This window comes from Propithecus coquereli, unplaced genomic scaffold (genome assembly GCF_000956105.1).
Source record: "Propithecus coquereli isolate 6110/MARCELLA unplaced genomic scaffold, Pcoq_1.0 Scaffold150, whole genome shotgun sequence".
NCBI classification, from domain to species: Eukaryota; Metazoa; Chordata; class Mammalia; order Primates; family Indriidae; genus Propithecus; species Propithecus coquereli.
Genome location: NW_012139414.1, coordinates 6,337,368 through 6,348,981, shown reverse-complemented (window position 1 = coordinate 6,348,981; position 11,614 = coordinate 6,337,368).

Sequence of the window (11,614 nt, the reverse complement as noted above, 5' to 3'; positions counted from 1 at the left end):
AAAAAAAAAAAAGTGAGAGTATTAGTTGACTCCAAATGAGTTAGAATGGATGTGGCTGCCAAAAAAAAAAAAAAAAGGAAATTAAGAAAACAGAAAAGTGCTAATGTGACTTGTGACTTCAGGCTGAATTAAAAGAAATATCATGTCTAGGACAAAGGAGGTGAGATCTGCTCCACTCTGGCAGCTGCTGAGGATGGCAAAACAGGATGGCAGCAAGGGGGGAGAGGCTTGCTATTGATCCGCACAGCAAATCCAGAACCCTTGCCCTCTGTACTTTTTCATTTAATAGATAATTAGAAATCTGTGATTTGAAGCCGCATTTGGTTGGATATTCTATGACTTGCGGCTGAATACGTCTGCACTGATGCAACCTTCCCAAACAAAATTAATTGCTCCCACGCTGAGCGGACACAGCCTTCCCTCCTAGACTAGGACTGGTGGGACTGGGCTCGTTGACACACCCTAGGGACTATACATACATATTGACTGATGCAGGGAAAAATGAAATTCTCTACACATCTGACTAGTCTCGCCCGTTTTCCTCCACTGCCGAGTAGCAGCAGAATATGGAGAAGCCATACGCGCAGTGTAATGCATATCAGACTTCTTGGTGTGTGTTGACATCCAGATTCCCAGGCTCCACAGCCCAGAGATTCGCCTTTGGTAGATCTGACTGGGATGAGGCTCTGGAGTTGGGGTTTTGAACCAGCACCCCAGAATGGTGATCTGCAGGCCACTTTGAGAAACACCGATTCAGAGAGCCAAGGGCTTCCATATGTATGGAAGTTTCCCCAGATTTGGAGGGTAGGTTTTGCAGTCACTGCCTGGGTTTTTTGTAAAGGCTCTTTATGTGTCTTTAACTGATGTATGGCAAAATCTCTTCTCCAGGATGTCATAAAGATGGAGGCCAGGCCACGCCAGCCTCATTCCTGGGACAGCACTTGTCCTCAGATGGCACTCTGAGGTCTTGTTTCTGCCTACTCTTTTTCATAGCTCTGAAAAAATCCCTCCCTGCCGTTTCCCAGTCTCCTTGGCCCTACATACTCTATTCCCCACCGAACAGGTCAACAGATCAGTCTGCCGGTCTCGGCCCTGAGCTTTGCTCTGCGTCTGAAACACAGGAAGACGGCTAGAAAGACCAGCAAATACAGACGGTCCATTACCTCTCTTTCTTCTTTGGAGAATTAGTTCAGTTCTTCTGGATTGATCTCCTAGGAACTTTCAAAAACATTTCCTTTTGGTTCAAAAGAAAATCCATGTACTTAATCATCTGCACAGCAAGAAAGCTCCTGACAGACAAGAACATTGAGATGAAAAATGTGGTATTGAACCAAGAAAAACATATTTTCAGCCCCATAAGCCACATGAAAATTATGCAGAAATTAGAACTTGTTAAAAGGAAATACTCAGTGTTTTTTAAAATCATATTTTTTGTAGACTATTTAGGTAATATGGAAAAACACAAAAAAGTCAATAAATTCAATTATCTAAATATAACCATGCATAGTTTGTATGCTTATATGACATATACTTTTTAACTCTTAAAAAATTGGAATGATAATTTTTATTTTCTTTTGTTCTCATAACCCAGAGTACACAGATGGAATGATAATTTGGGGCCTATATGTTCCACTTAAATTTATTATGAACACTTTTTCATGACATCAAGTATTCTTTAAAAACCTATTTTTGATGTCTGTAATGAGAAGTATGTAAAATATATCTAACATCTCCCTGTTGGTGGATATCTAGATTATTTCTGACTTTTCTTCATTAAATGTGAACACTGTTCTTCATTTCCCTTTTTCTCTTTCTTTTCATGTTTTCTTTCCTTCCTGTGTTCCCTTCTCTTTTCTTTCTCATCTTGCTTCCTCTCCTAGGCTGGGGAAGCAGAATCAACAAGGGGGTAGGGGCCATGCAGTGGCACTAGTGGGGTGTGCACAGTGGCTGTGGAAGCAGGTAAGAAAGTTGGGGTGCCACCTGGAGGCTTGGTAGCAGTGTGCCCAGCCACTTTTGCCCACAATTTTGATGAATTCTTGGATATAGATTTAATGGGTCCAATGCGTGTTTTTAAGGCTTTTCAGAACAGTTGTGTGACATCATATTCTCTCCATCAGCGTATTAGGGGAATCTGTCTAATAACATCTGATTAGTATCATTCCTTAACTAATTGCCAGTGTGATAGCTAAAAACAAAATCTTTGATTACTAGTAAAGTTCAAAGTTACATTCATTAGGCAATAGATAGCAATTCTTCAAAAAGAATTATCTGGGCCAGGTGTGGTGGCTCATGCCTGTATTCCCAGCACTCTGGGAGGCTGAGGTGAGGGGATCACTTGAGCTCAGGAGTTCAAGACCAGCCTAGCAAGAGTGAGACCCTGTTTCTACTAAAAATAGAAAAATTAGCTGGGCATTGTGGTACATGCCTATAGTCCCAGCTACTCTGGAGGCTGAGGCCTGAGGATCCTTTGAGCCCCGGAGTTTGAGGCTGCAGTGAGCTACGATGGCACCACTGCACTCTACCTAGGGTGACAGGGTGAGACTCTGTCTCAAAAAAAAGGAAATGAACCACCCTCCTCACTCCCTCCTTTCCATATTAAAAAATAAAAGAGCTATCTGTTCATGTCCTTTGCCTATTTTTCTATTGGTAGGTTAGTATTTTATATATTGATTACTAAGAATTAATTGGTTTTTTGTTTTCTTAGAATTTTTTGTCAGTTCCTTAGTTTCCTATTTTGTTTTTGCATTTTCAAATAAGTAATTGAAGAATTTTTACACAGACAAAATATGTCTTCCAAACACAGTATGTCTTGGATCGAATACATTGAACAGAAAAAGGATATTAGCAGCAAATCTGGTGAAATTGGAATAAAGTATGGAATCTAGTTAATAGTAACATGCTTATGCCGATTTCTCAGTTTTGGCAAAACGTCTGAGGTAATGTGAGACGATAGCATTCGGGGTAAGTGGGTGAGGGGCCTGTGGGATCTCTGTACTGTCTTTGTAACTTTCCTGCAAATCTAAAATTATTCCAAAGTAAAAAGTTTATTAATAACAAAAATCAGTCTTTAAATTTTTTACTTCTACTTCTTTCCATTTTTTATACTTAGAAAGTTTTGCCCATGTAGAGATTATGAATACATTCATCGGTATTTTCCCCTAATTTTTTTATGTTTTAAGGTTTTGTATTTTACTCTTTTTGTCTAGCTATTGCTTATTTTGGTGTTTGGCATAAAATCAAGATCAAATTTGATATTTTTTCATATGTTTTGCTGCTTTCTCTAAAACCATTCAAGTCATAGTTATGCTCTATCATGGATTTGAAATGTTCCCTTTATCATGTATTAAATTGTATGTGTCTGACTTCCAGACTTTCGCTATCAATCAGGAGGGAGTAACAGGGGCTGCAATTACCCACTTTCCTGAAACAACCAATCACTGGAAAAAATATCAGACAAAATATATGAAATAATATCTTTCAAGACTGCGGACACCAGGCAATGGGGCACCTGGGACCAAAGTGAATAATGATGAGCTGAAAACTGCAGTGGAAGTGAATCCATCTCAACCTACACATGAATTAGCAGCAAGGTATGACGTTACTATTCCAAAAATATTGGACCATTTGAAACAAATGGGCAAGGTAAAGAAGCTGGATAGCTGGGTACTACATGAATTGAACAAGTGTCAGAAGAGAAATCATCTCAAAGCTTGCCTTTCTTTGCTGTCATGACATAAAGGCCAACCATTTCTATGCCATATCATTCCATGTGATGAAAATGGACTCTTTATGAAAATTGCAAGCATTTGGCACAATGATTGGATAAAGATGAAATGCCAAAACATGGTCCAAAACTGAATATTCATCAAAAAAAGCTGATGGTGTCTATTTAGTGGTCCAGCACTGATATTATCCACTACAGCTTCATGAAACCTGGTCAGTCGATTACAGCAGATGTCTACTGCAACCAAATGGATGAAATGATGAGAATGCATGCAATTAAGCAGCCGAGATTGGTCACTAGAGACAGGCCAATCCTCTTGCAAGACAACGCTAGACCACATGTCGCACAAACAACGCTGCTCAACTACAGCAGCTGGACTTGGAAACTCTGTCATCCACCATATTCACCAGACCTTGCACCAGCTGACTACCACTTCTTCCAGGCTTTGGACCACTTCTTGCAAGGAAAAATATTCAATTCTCAACAAGCTGTGGAAAACGCCTTTTGCGATTTCATTGCTGCTCACTCTCTAGTCTTCTTTGGTGGTGGCATAAGCAAGCTACCATTAAGATGGCAAAATTGTGTAGATAGTTTAGGCACATACTTTGATTAATCGTACTGCTTCTTGTTTGAGATATAATAAACTACACTTTTGATTCAAAATTGGACATTTCATATTTAAGAACCTAATACTAAAGCAAAAACTAATAGCAATGCAAGCAGAAATAGCTATAGTCACAATTATAGTTAAATATTTCAATAATCCTCTCAATAACTGAAAAAACAAGTAGACAGAAAATCAGTAAGGATATAGAAGAACTTAACACTATCAATCAACTTGGTTTAATTGATATTTATAGAGCACATCAAATAACGAAAATACACGTCTTTTTCAGGATAGACCATATTCCGGTTGAGAAGTCTTAATAAGTTCAAAAAGATGCAAATCATACAAAATATAGCCTCTGATTAAGCTGAAATTATATGAGAAATTAATTACAGAAAGATATCTGGAGAACCCCAAATATTTGGAAACTGAACACATTTCTGAATAACCTATGAGTCAAAGATGACATTAAAAGAGAAAGCAGAAAGTATTTTTGAACTGAATTAAAAACCAATACATTAGTATTTGTGAAATGCAGCTAACGTAAAGTAGAGAAGGAAATCTATAGCAATAAATGCTTATATCAGAAAAGGTGAAAGATTTTAAAACTATAATCTAAAGTTCCATATCAACAGGGGTAAAACTATCTGACATTGGTCTGGACAATGAATTTGTTGATTTGACCGCAAAAGCTCAAGTAACAAAAACAAAAATAGATAAAGGGATTACATCAAACTAAAAAGCTTCTGCACAGTAAAGGAAATAATTAACAGAGTAAAGAAACACCCTATGGAATGGGAGAAAATATTTGCAGGTCATACATCTGCTGAGGGGTTACTATCCAAAATACATAAGGAACTTCAGCAACTCAATAGCAAGAAAACAAATAGCACAATTTAAAAAAATGGGCAAAGGAACTGACTAGATGTTTCTCAAAAGAAGACATACAAATGGCAAACAGTTATATCAGTATCACTAATCATTAGGGAAATGCAAATTAGAATCACAGGAGATATCACCTCACACCTGTTAGAATGGCTACTATCAAAAAGATCAGATATAAAAAGTCTTGGTGAGGACTTGGAGAAAAGGGAACCCTTACACACTGTTGGTGAAAATGTAGATTAATACAGCCATTATGGATAACAGTGTAGAGGTTTTTCAAAAAACTAAAAAATAGAATTACCATATGATCCAGCGATCCCACTTCTGGGTATACATCCAAAGGAATTGAAATGAGTATGTTGAAGAGACATCTGCACGCCCATGTTCATGGCAAGATCATCCACAATAGCCAAGATGCGGAATCCACCTAAGTCTTTACCAACAGATGAATGGATAAAGAAAATGTGGTCTATACACACAGTGGAGTATCATTCGGCCTTAAAAAAGGAAGGAAATTCTGTCCTTTATTACAACATGGATGAACCTGGAGGATATTGAGCTAAGTGAAATAAGCCAGGCATAGAAAGACAAATACCAGCTGTTCTCACTTATTGTGGAATTTAAAACAATCAAATATATAGAAGCAGAGAGCAGAATGGTGGTTACCAGAGGCGGGGGAGTGGGGGGAGATTGGCCAAAGGATACAAAGTCTCACTTAGGCAAGAGGATAAGATAAATATTTGATGTACTGCATATGTTAATAATATGTTAACACCGTATATATCTAGCATAGTATCACTTTGTACCCCATTAATACATACAATTATAATTTGTCAAAACTATACTTTAGCAACTCGAATATGAAATCTAATGTTATGTCAAAACAGTAATTTTAAAAAATGTATACAGCAGTTGGATTCTCATCTCCCCACTCCCACCCTGTGCGTCCTGAAACTTCCTTCCTCTGCCCTAGCAGAAGATTAAGATTTATTATCTGAAAAGTGAGTGTGAGTTGAGGTGGGTGGGGGACACTAGCCCAACTGAAGGCTGGCGAACTTTACTGAAATAAAACAAACATTTACAGCCTGGGCAAGAGTGAGACCCCGTCTCTACAAAAAATAGAAAAATGAGCTGGTGTGGTGGCACGTGCCTGTAGTCCCAGCTACTCAGGAGGTTGAGGCAGGAGGATCACTTGAGTCCAGGAGTTTGAGGTTGCAGTGAGCTGTAATGACACTATTGCACTCTATCCTGGGAGGTAGAGAAAGACCCTGTCTCAAAATAAATAAATAGAAATAAAACAAACATTTATATTCTGATAGTGGAGACTCACCCAGCCCTCTTCCTTTACTAAGTCTGGATATTGCAGGCAACCTCCTGCCAGTGACCCTGAGCAGCCCAGGGAACACACTCAAGGATCCTGCACCCGGGTATTTTTCAAGGCAGTTGATGCTGGGAGCCACTTGACGTCCAAAGGGGTTCTTGGCTTCGCACAAGAAAGAATTCAGGAGCAACCACCAAAATAAAGTGAAAGCGAGACTTATTCAGAAACTTTAGAAAGTTAGAAAGTCTACTCCACAGACAGAGTAGAGGCTGGCCCTGCAGAAGAGAACTGGCCCATTGCAGAGAAGAACCTGCCCCTGGCTGCTGTTGTCTTTTTACTTAAGCAACAGGCTAAACAGGGGTGGGATCTTCTCGGCAGGGGGTGTTTCTCCACTATCTTGGTTCTAACCGGTTGGAACTTGCCATGCCTAGGTTCTCTTTTGATCAGGGCAATTTGAAACTTTGGAGGCTTCCAGACTCAGTTAGGCAATGCGCAAAGCAATGCCCAAAGCAGTGCCCAAGACATCGTCTGCAGCAATGCCGTACCCAAAGCAGTACCTGCCAGTTCCCTGACTCACACTGATCCAGTCGGACCACCTTCCATGCAAGGCCAGAGTCTAAGGGTTCATGGATCCCAGCCAGCCTCTTAGTCCCTAACCTCTAAAATGAGTAGAAAACCAAGGAGAATCAGATCACTAAGAAAATGCTCCAACATGAAAAATTCTGACTCAGAGAGACAGCAGGCAACTAGGAGGAAACAGAGATAATTCAGGAAAAAGGAAACATTAAAAAGAATAGCCATTAATAATCTCAGAGAAATAAGAGAACACGATACATTCATAAAAAAGAACAGAACAGGACGTGCTATTAAATAAAAGTAAAGGAGCACTCAGAGAACAAAAAGGAACTCCTGGAAAATTAAAAAGCATGATAGAAGAAATAAACTTAATAGAATGCTTGGAAGATAAAATTGAAGACATTTCCATAAAGTAGAGCCAAAGGAGATGGAAAGCAAGAGAGAAAAGATGAAATTCAAGGACTACTTGAAGAGCGCCAATACCCAAATAATGGAAGTTCCAGAGATAAAGCACAGAGAAATGAGGGCATCTGTAATGAAACAGACAATTCCAGAACATTTTCTGTAACTGGAGACACACAGGAAAATAGGTCCCCATCACCTTTCATCCGCGCATGGGCTGCGAGGCTTCCTGAGCACCGCCCTGCGGCAGGTCCGTCCAGCCAGGGATGCAGAGGCCAACAGGGCAGACCCACGTCCTTGCCCTCGTGGAAAGCACAGAACAACGATCAACACAATAAACAAATAAAATGAAGAGGAAAGGGAGCCTCGAGCGGCAGGAAGGGGTGGAAATTTTAGATGGGTGGACAGGGAAGGCCACCCTTTCACTGTGAAATTTTGGAACACTGAAAGTAACAATAAGATCCCAGAGGGTTTTCAGAGAAAAGAAAATGGCTGAGGATTTCTCTATGGCAAAACTAGCTACTGGGAAACAAATGGAAGGGTGCCTTTGAAAACTAAACGTGATTGCTGGACTAGTCAGCTCAGGCTGCTATTGCTAGATACCATAGACCAGGTGGCTTAAACAACGTCTATTTTCTCACAGTTCCAAATGCTGGGAGTCTGAGATCAGGGTTCCAGCAGGGTTGGTTTCTCCTGAGACTTCTCTCCTAGACTCGCAGACAGCAGCCTTTTCTCTGTGAGTGTGTGGAGAGAGAGAGAGGGAAAGAGAGAGAGGGAGAGAGAGGGAGGAGGAAGGGAGAGAAGAAGAGAAAGAGATCTGGTGTCTCTTCCTCTTTTCATAAGGACACCGGCCCTGTTGGGTTAGGCCTCACCTTTATATGACCTCATTTAATCTTAATTACCTCCTTAAAGGCCCTGTCTCCACATATAGTCACACGGGGGGCTAGGGTTTCTACATATAAGTTTTGGAGGACACAATTTCGTCTATAACAACTCCTAGCGTAGAATTTTGTAGCGAGATTTATTTTTGATATACTCAAGTATTTTTGATATACTTTTTTTTTTTTTTTTTTTGGAGACAGAGTCTCACTGTGTTGCCCGGGCTAGAGTGAGTGCCATGGCGTCAGCCTAGCTCACAGCAACCTCACACTCCTGGGCTCAAGCAATCCTACTGTCTCAGCCTCCCGAGTAGCTGGGACTACAGGCATACGCTACCATGCCCGGCTAATTTTTTCTATATATTTTTAGTTGTCCAATTAATTTCTTTCTAATTTTAGTAGAGACGGGGTCTCGCTCTTGCTCAGGCTGGTTTCGAACTCCTGAGCTCAAGCAATCCACCCGCCTCGGCCTCCCAGAGAGCTAGGATTACAGGCGTGAGCCACCGCGCCCGGCCATTAAAAAATTTTTAATTGATACATAATAACTTTATTTATGGGGTACAGTGTGATATTTCAATGCATGTATACAAGGTGTAAGGCTTAAATCAGGGTAACTGGCATATCCATCACCCCAAACATTTATCATTTCTTTGTGTTGGGAACATTAAAAATCTGCTTTTCAAGTGATTTGAAAATATACAATAAATTGTTGTTTATTATAGTCACCTGCAGTGCTATAGAACAGCCATCCCCAACCTTTTTGGCACCAGGGACTATCTTTATGGAAGACAGTTTTTCCATGGAGCGGGGCGGGGGGAGTTTTTTTTTAAATTTCAGAATATTATGGGGATACAAACGTTTTGGTTACATGAATTTCTTTTGTACACTTTGAGTCAAAGTTATAAGTGTGCCCATCACCCGGATAGTGTGCATTGTACCCGTTAGGTGCAAGTTTACCCCTCCCCTCCTCCCCCTCCCACCTGCTTGATTTCCGTTGAATTTTGCTATCATATGTGCACACAAGTGTTGATCATTTAGTTCCAGTTTAATGGTGAGTACAGTGGTGTTTGTTTTTTCCATTCTTGTGATATTTCACTTAGGAGTATGGTCTCCTGTTCTATCCAGGTTGTTATAGAAGGTATTAGTTTACCATTTTTTTATGGCTGAGTAATACTCCATGGTATACATATTCCACATTTTATTAATCCACTCATGTATTGATGGGCACTTGGGTTGTTTCCACATCTTTGCTATTGTGAGTTGTGCTGCTATAAACATTTGAGTGCAGGTGTCTTTTTAATAAAATTTCTTTTTTTCTTTTGGGTAAATATGCAATATTGGGATTGCTGGATCCAATGGTAGTTCTACTTTTAGTTCTCTGCGGTATCTCCATACTACTTTCCATAGAGGTTGTACTAGTTTGCAGTCCCACCAACAGTATGTAAGTGTTCTTTTCTCTCCACATCCATGCCAGCATCTGTTGTTTTAGGACTTTTTGATAAAAGCCATTCTCACTGGAGTTAGATAATGTCTCATTGTGGGTTTGATTTGCATTTCCTGATGATTAGAGACAAAGAGCATTTTTTCATATGTTTATTGGCCATTAATCTTCTTTTTTCAAGAATGTGCAATTGGTAAATATCTGTTGCACCATAATGTGAGAGGAGTTTCAGACAATTAGAGGAGCGTTTAGTTTTGAATCAGTGCTAAGTAGATAAAAAAGTGCAATGAGTCGAGAAAAAGATCAGTGGTTTCCAGGAGTTCAAGGGGAAGGGGGAAAGATGAAATAGAGCACAGGGGTATGTAGGGTGTGAAACTATTCGCATGCACCTGCTGCTGCAATAGTAGATACACGTCCTTGTACAGTTGTCCCCACCCATAGAATGTACAGCACCAAGAATGGACCCTAATGTAAACTATGGAAGTTAGTGAATAATAAAGTATTAATATTTGCTCATCAATGTAACAGATGTACCACAGTAATGCAAGATGCTAATGAGAGAGGGAACCGCGTGTGTATGGGGAGGGCGGGGTGGGAAGAAGAGTACCACATGGGAACTCTCTGTATTTTCCACTCAGTTTTTCCAAAAACCTAAAAGTTCTCTAAAAAATAAAGTTTATTAATTTTAAAAAAGAGTGCAATGAAAAAAAAATCAAGCAATATGCTAACTCCGGGGGAAACAGAAGTTGTTTCTATATGGAAAAAGATTCATAATCTATGGCAGGGAATACCCGTGCAAAGGAAATGGTGATTTAACCCCAATTATGATATAACCGCATTGAGAGCATGGAGGGGGTGGGGCATAAAAAACAAATAATCACATTCCATGGTGGGAAATCCCTAAAAACGCCTAAAACTGAAAAAGCCAAGAAGTCATCATGTGTCAGTGAATAGGGAATGAGGTGAGACCTTGTAAAAATATTTGACTTTTCAAACAGTACATGTAACACTTTTTTAGTAAAAATAAAACTGTTAAACACAATTCGACATCAAAAATATATTCAGCCTGTAGTTCCAGCTACTCAGGAAGCTGAGACAAGAGGATCGCTTGAGCCCAGGAGTTCGAGACCAGCCTGGGCAACATAGAAAGACCCCAACTCTACAAAAAATAGAAAACAAATTAGCCTGGTGGTGTGTGGTGGTGCATCTGTAGTCCAGTGACCTGGGGGGCTGAGGCAGGCAGATCACTGGAGCCTAGGAGTTCGAGGCTGCAGTGAGCTATGATTGCACAACTGCACTCCAGCTTGGGAGACAGAGCAAGACCCTGTCTCATAAATAAACGAACAAACAAATAAATAAATAACAATTTAAAAAGTGTTCAACCTCAATGCTCTTCAATATCTCAGAGAAATTTCTTTTTGTTTTATTTTAGATATTTTCTTGTTGTTGTTTTGAATAGATTCTCTCCTCACCCTCTATTTCTTCTGAATGGAAGAGCTATGAAATTTACAAGTGCATCCCCCTTTACTGAATTGTTAATTTTCAGAGTTTTTTTTTGACACCCTTGGATTTTTGTAGGTATTTGATAATACGTGTGCATGCTTATTATTTTATTTACTCCGACTGTTATATATTTCATGTCTGTTTCAAATCTTTTTGCATCAGTCAGAATTTCTGCAACCCTGTAAAATAGTAATCATATGCTTGCTGGCACCCTTGTATTAATTCTTGATTTTGTGGAAATGCCCTGGTCAAAAGTGTTCTCTACTGTAATTTATAC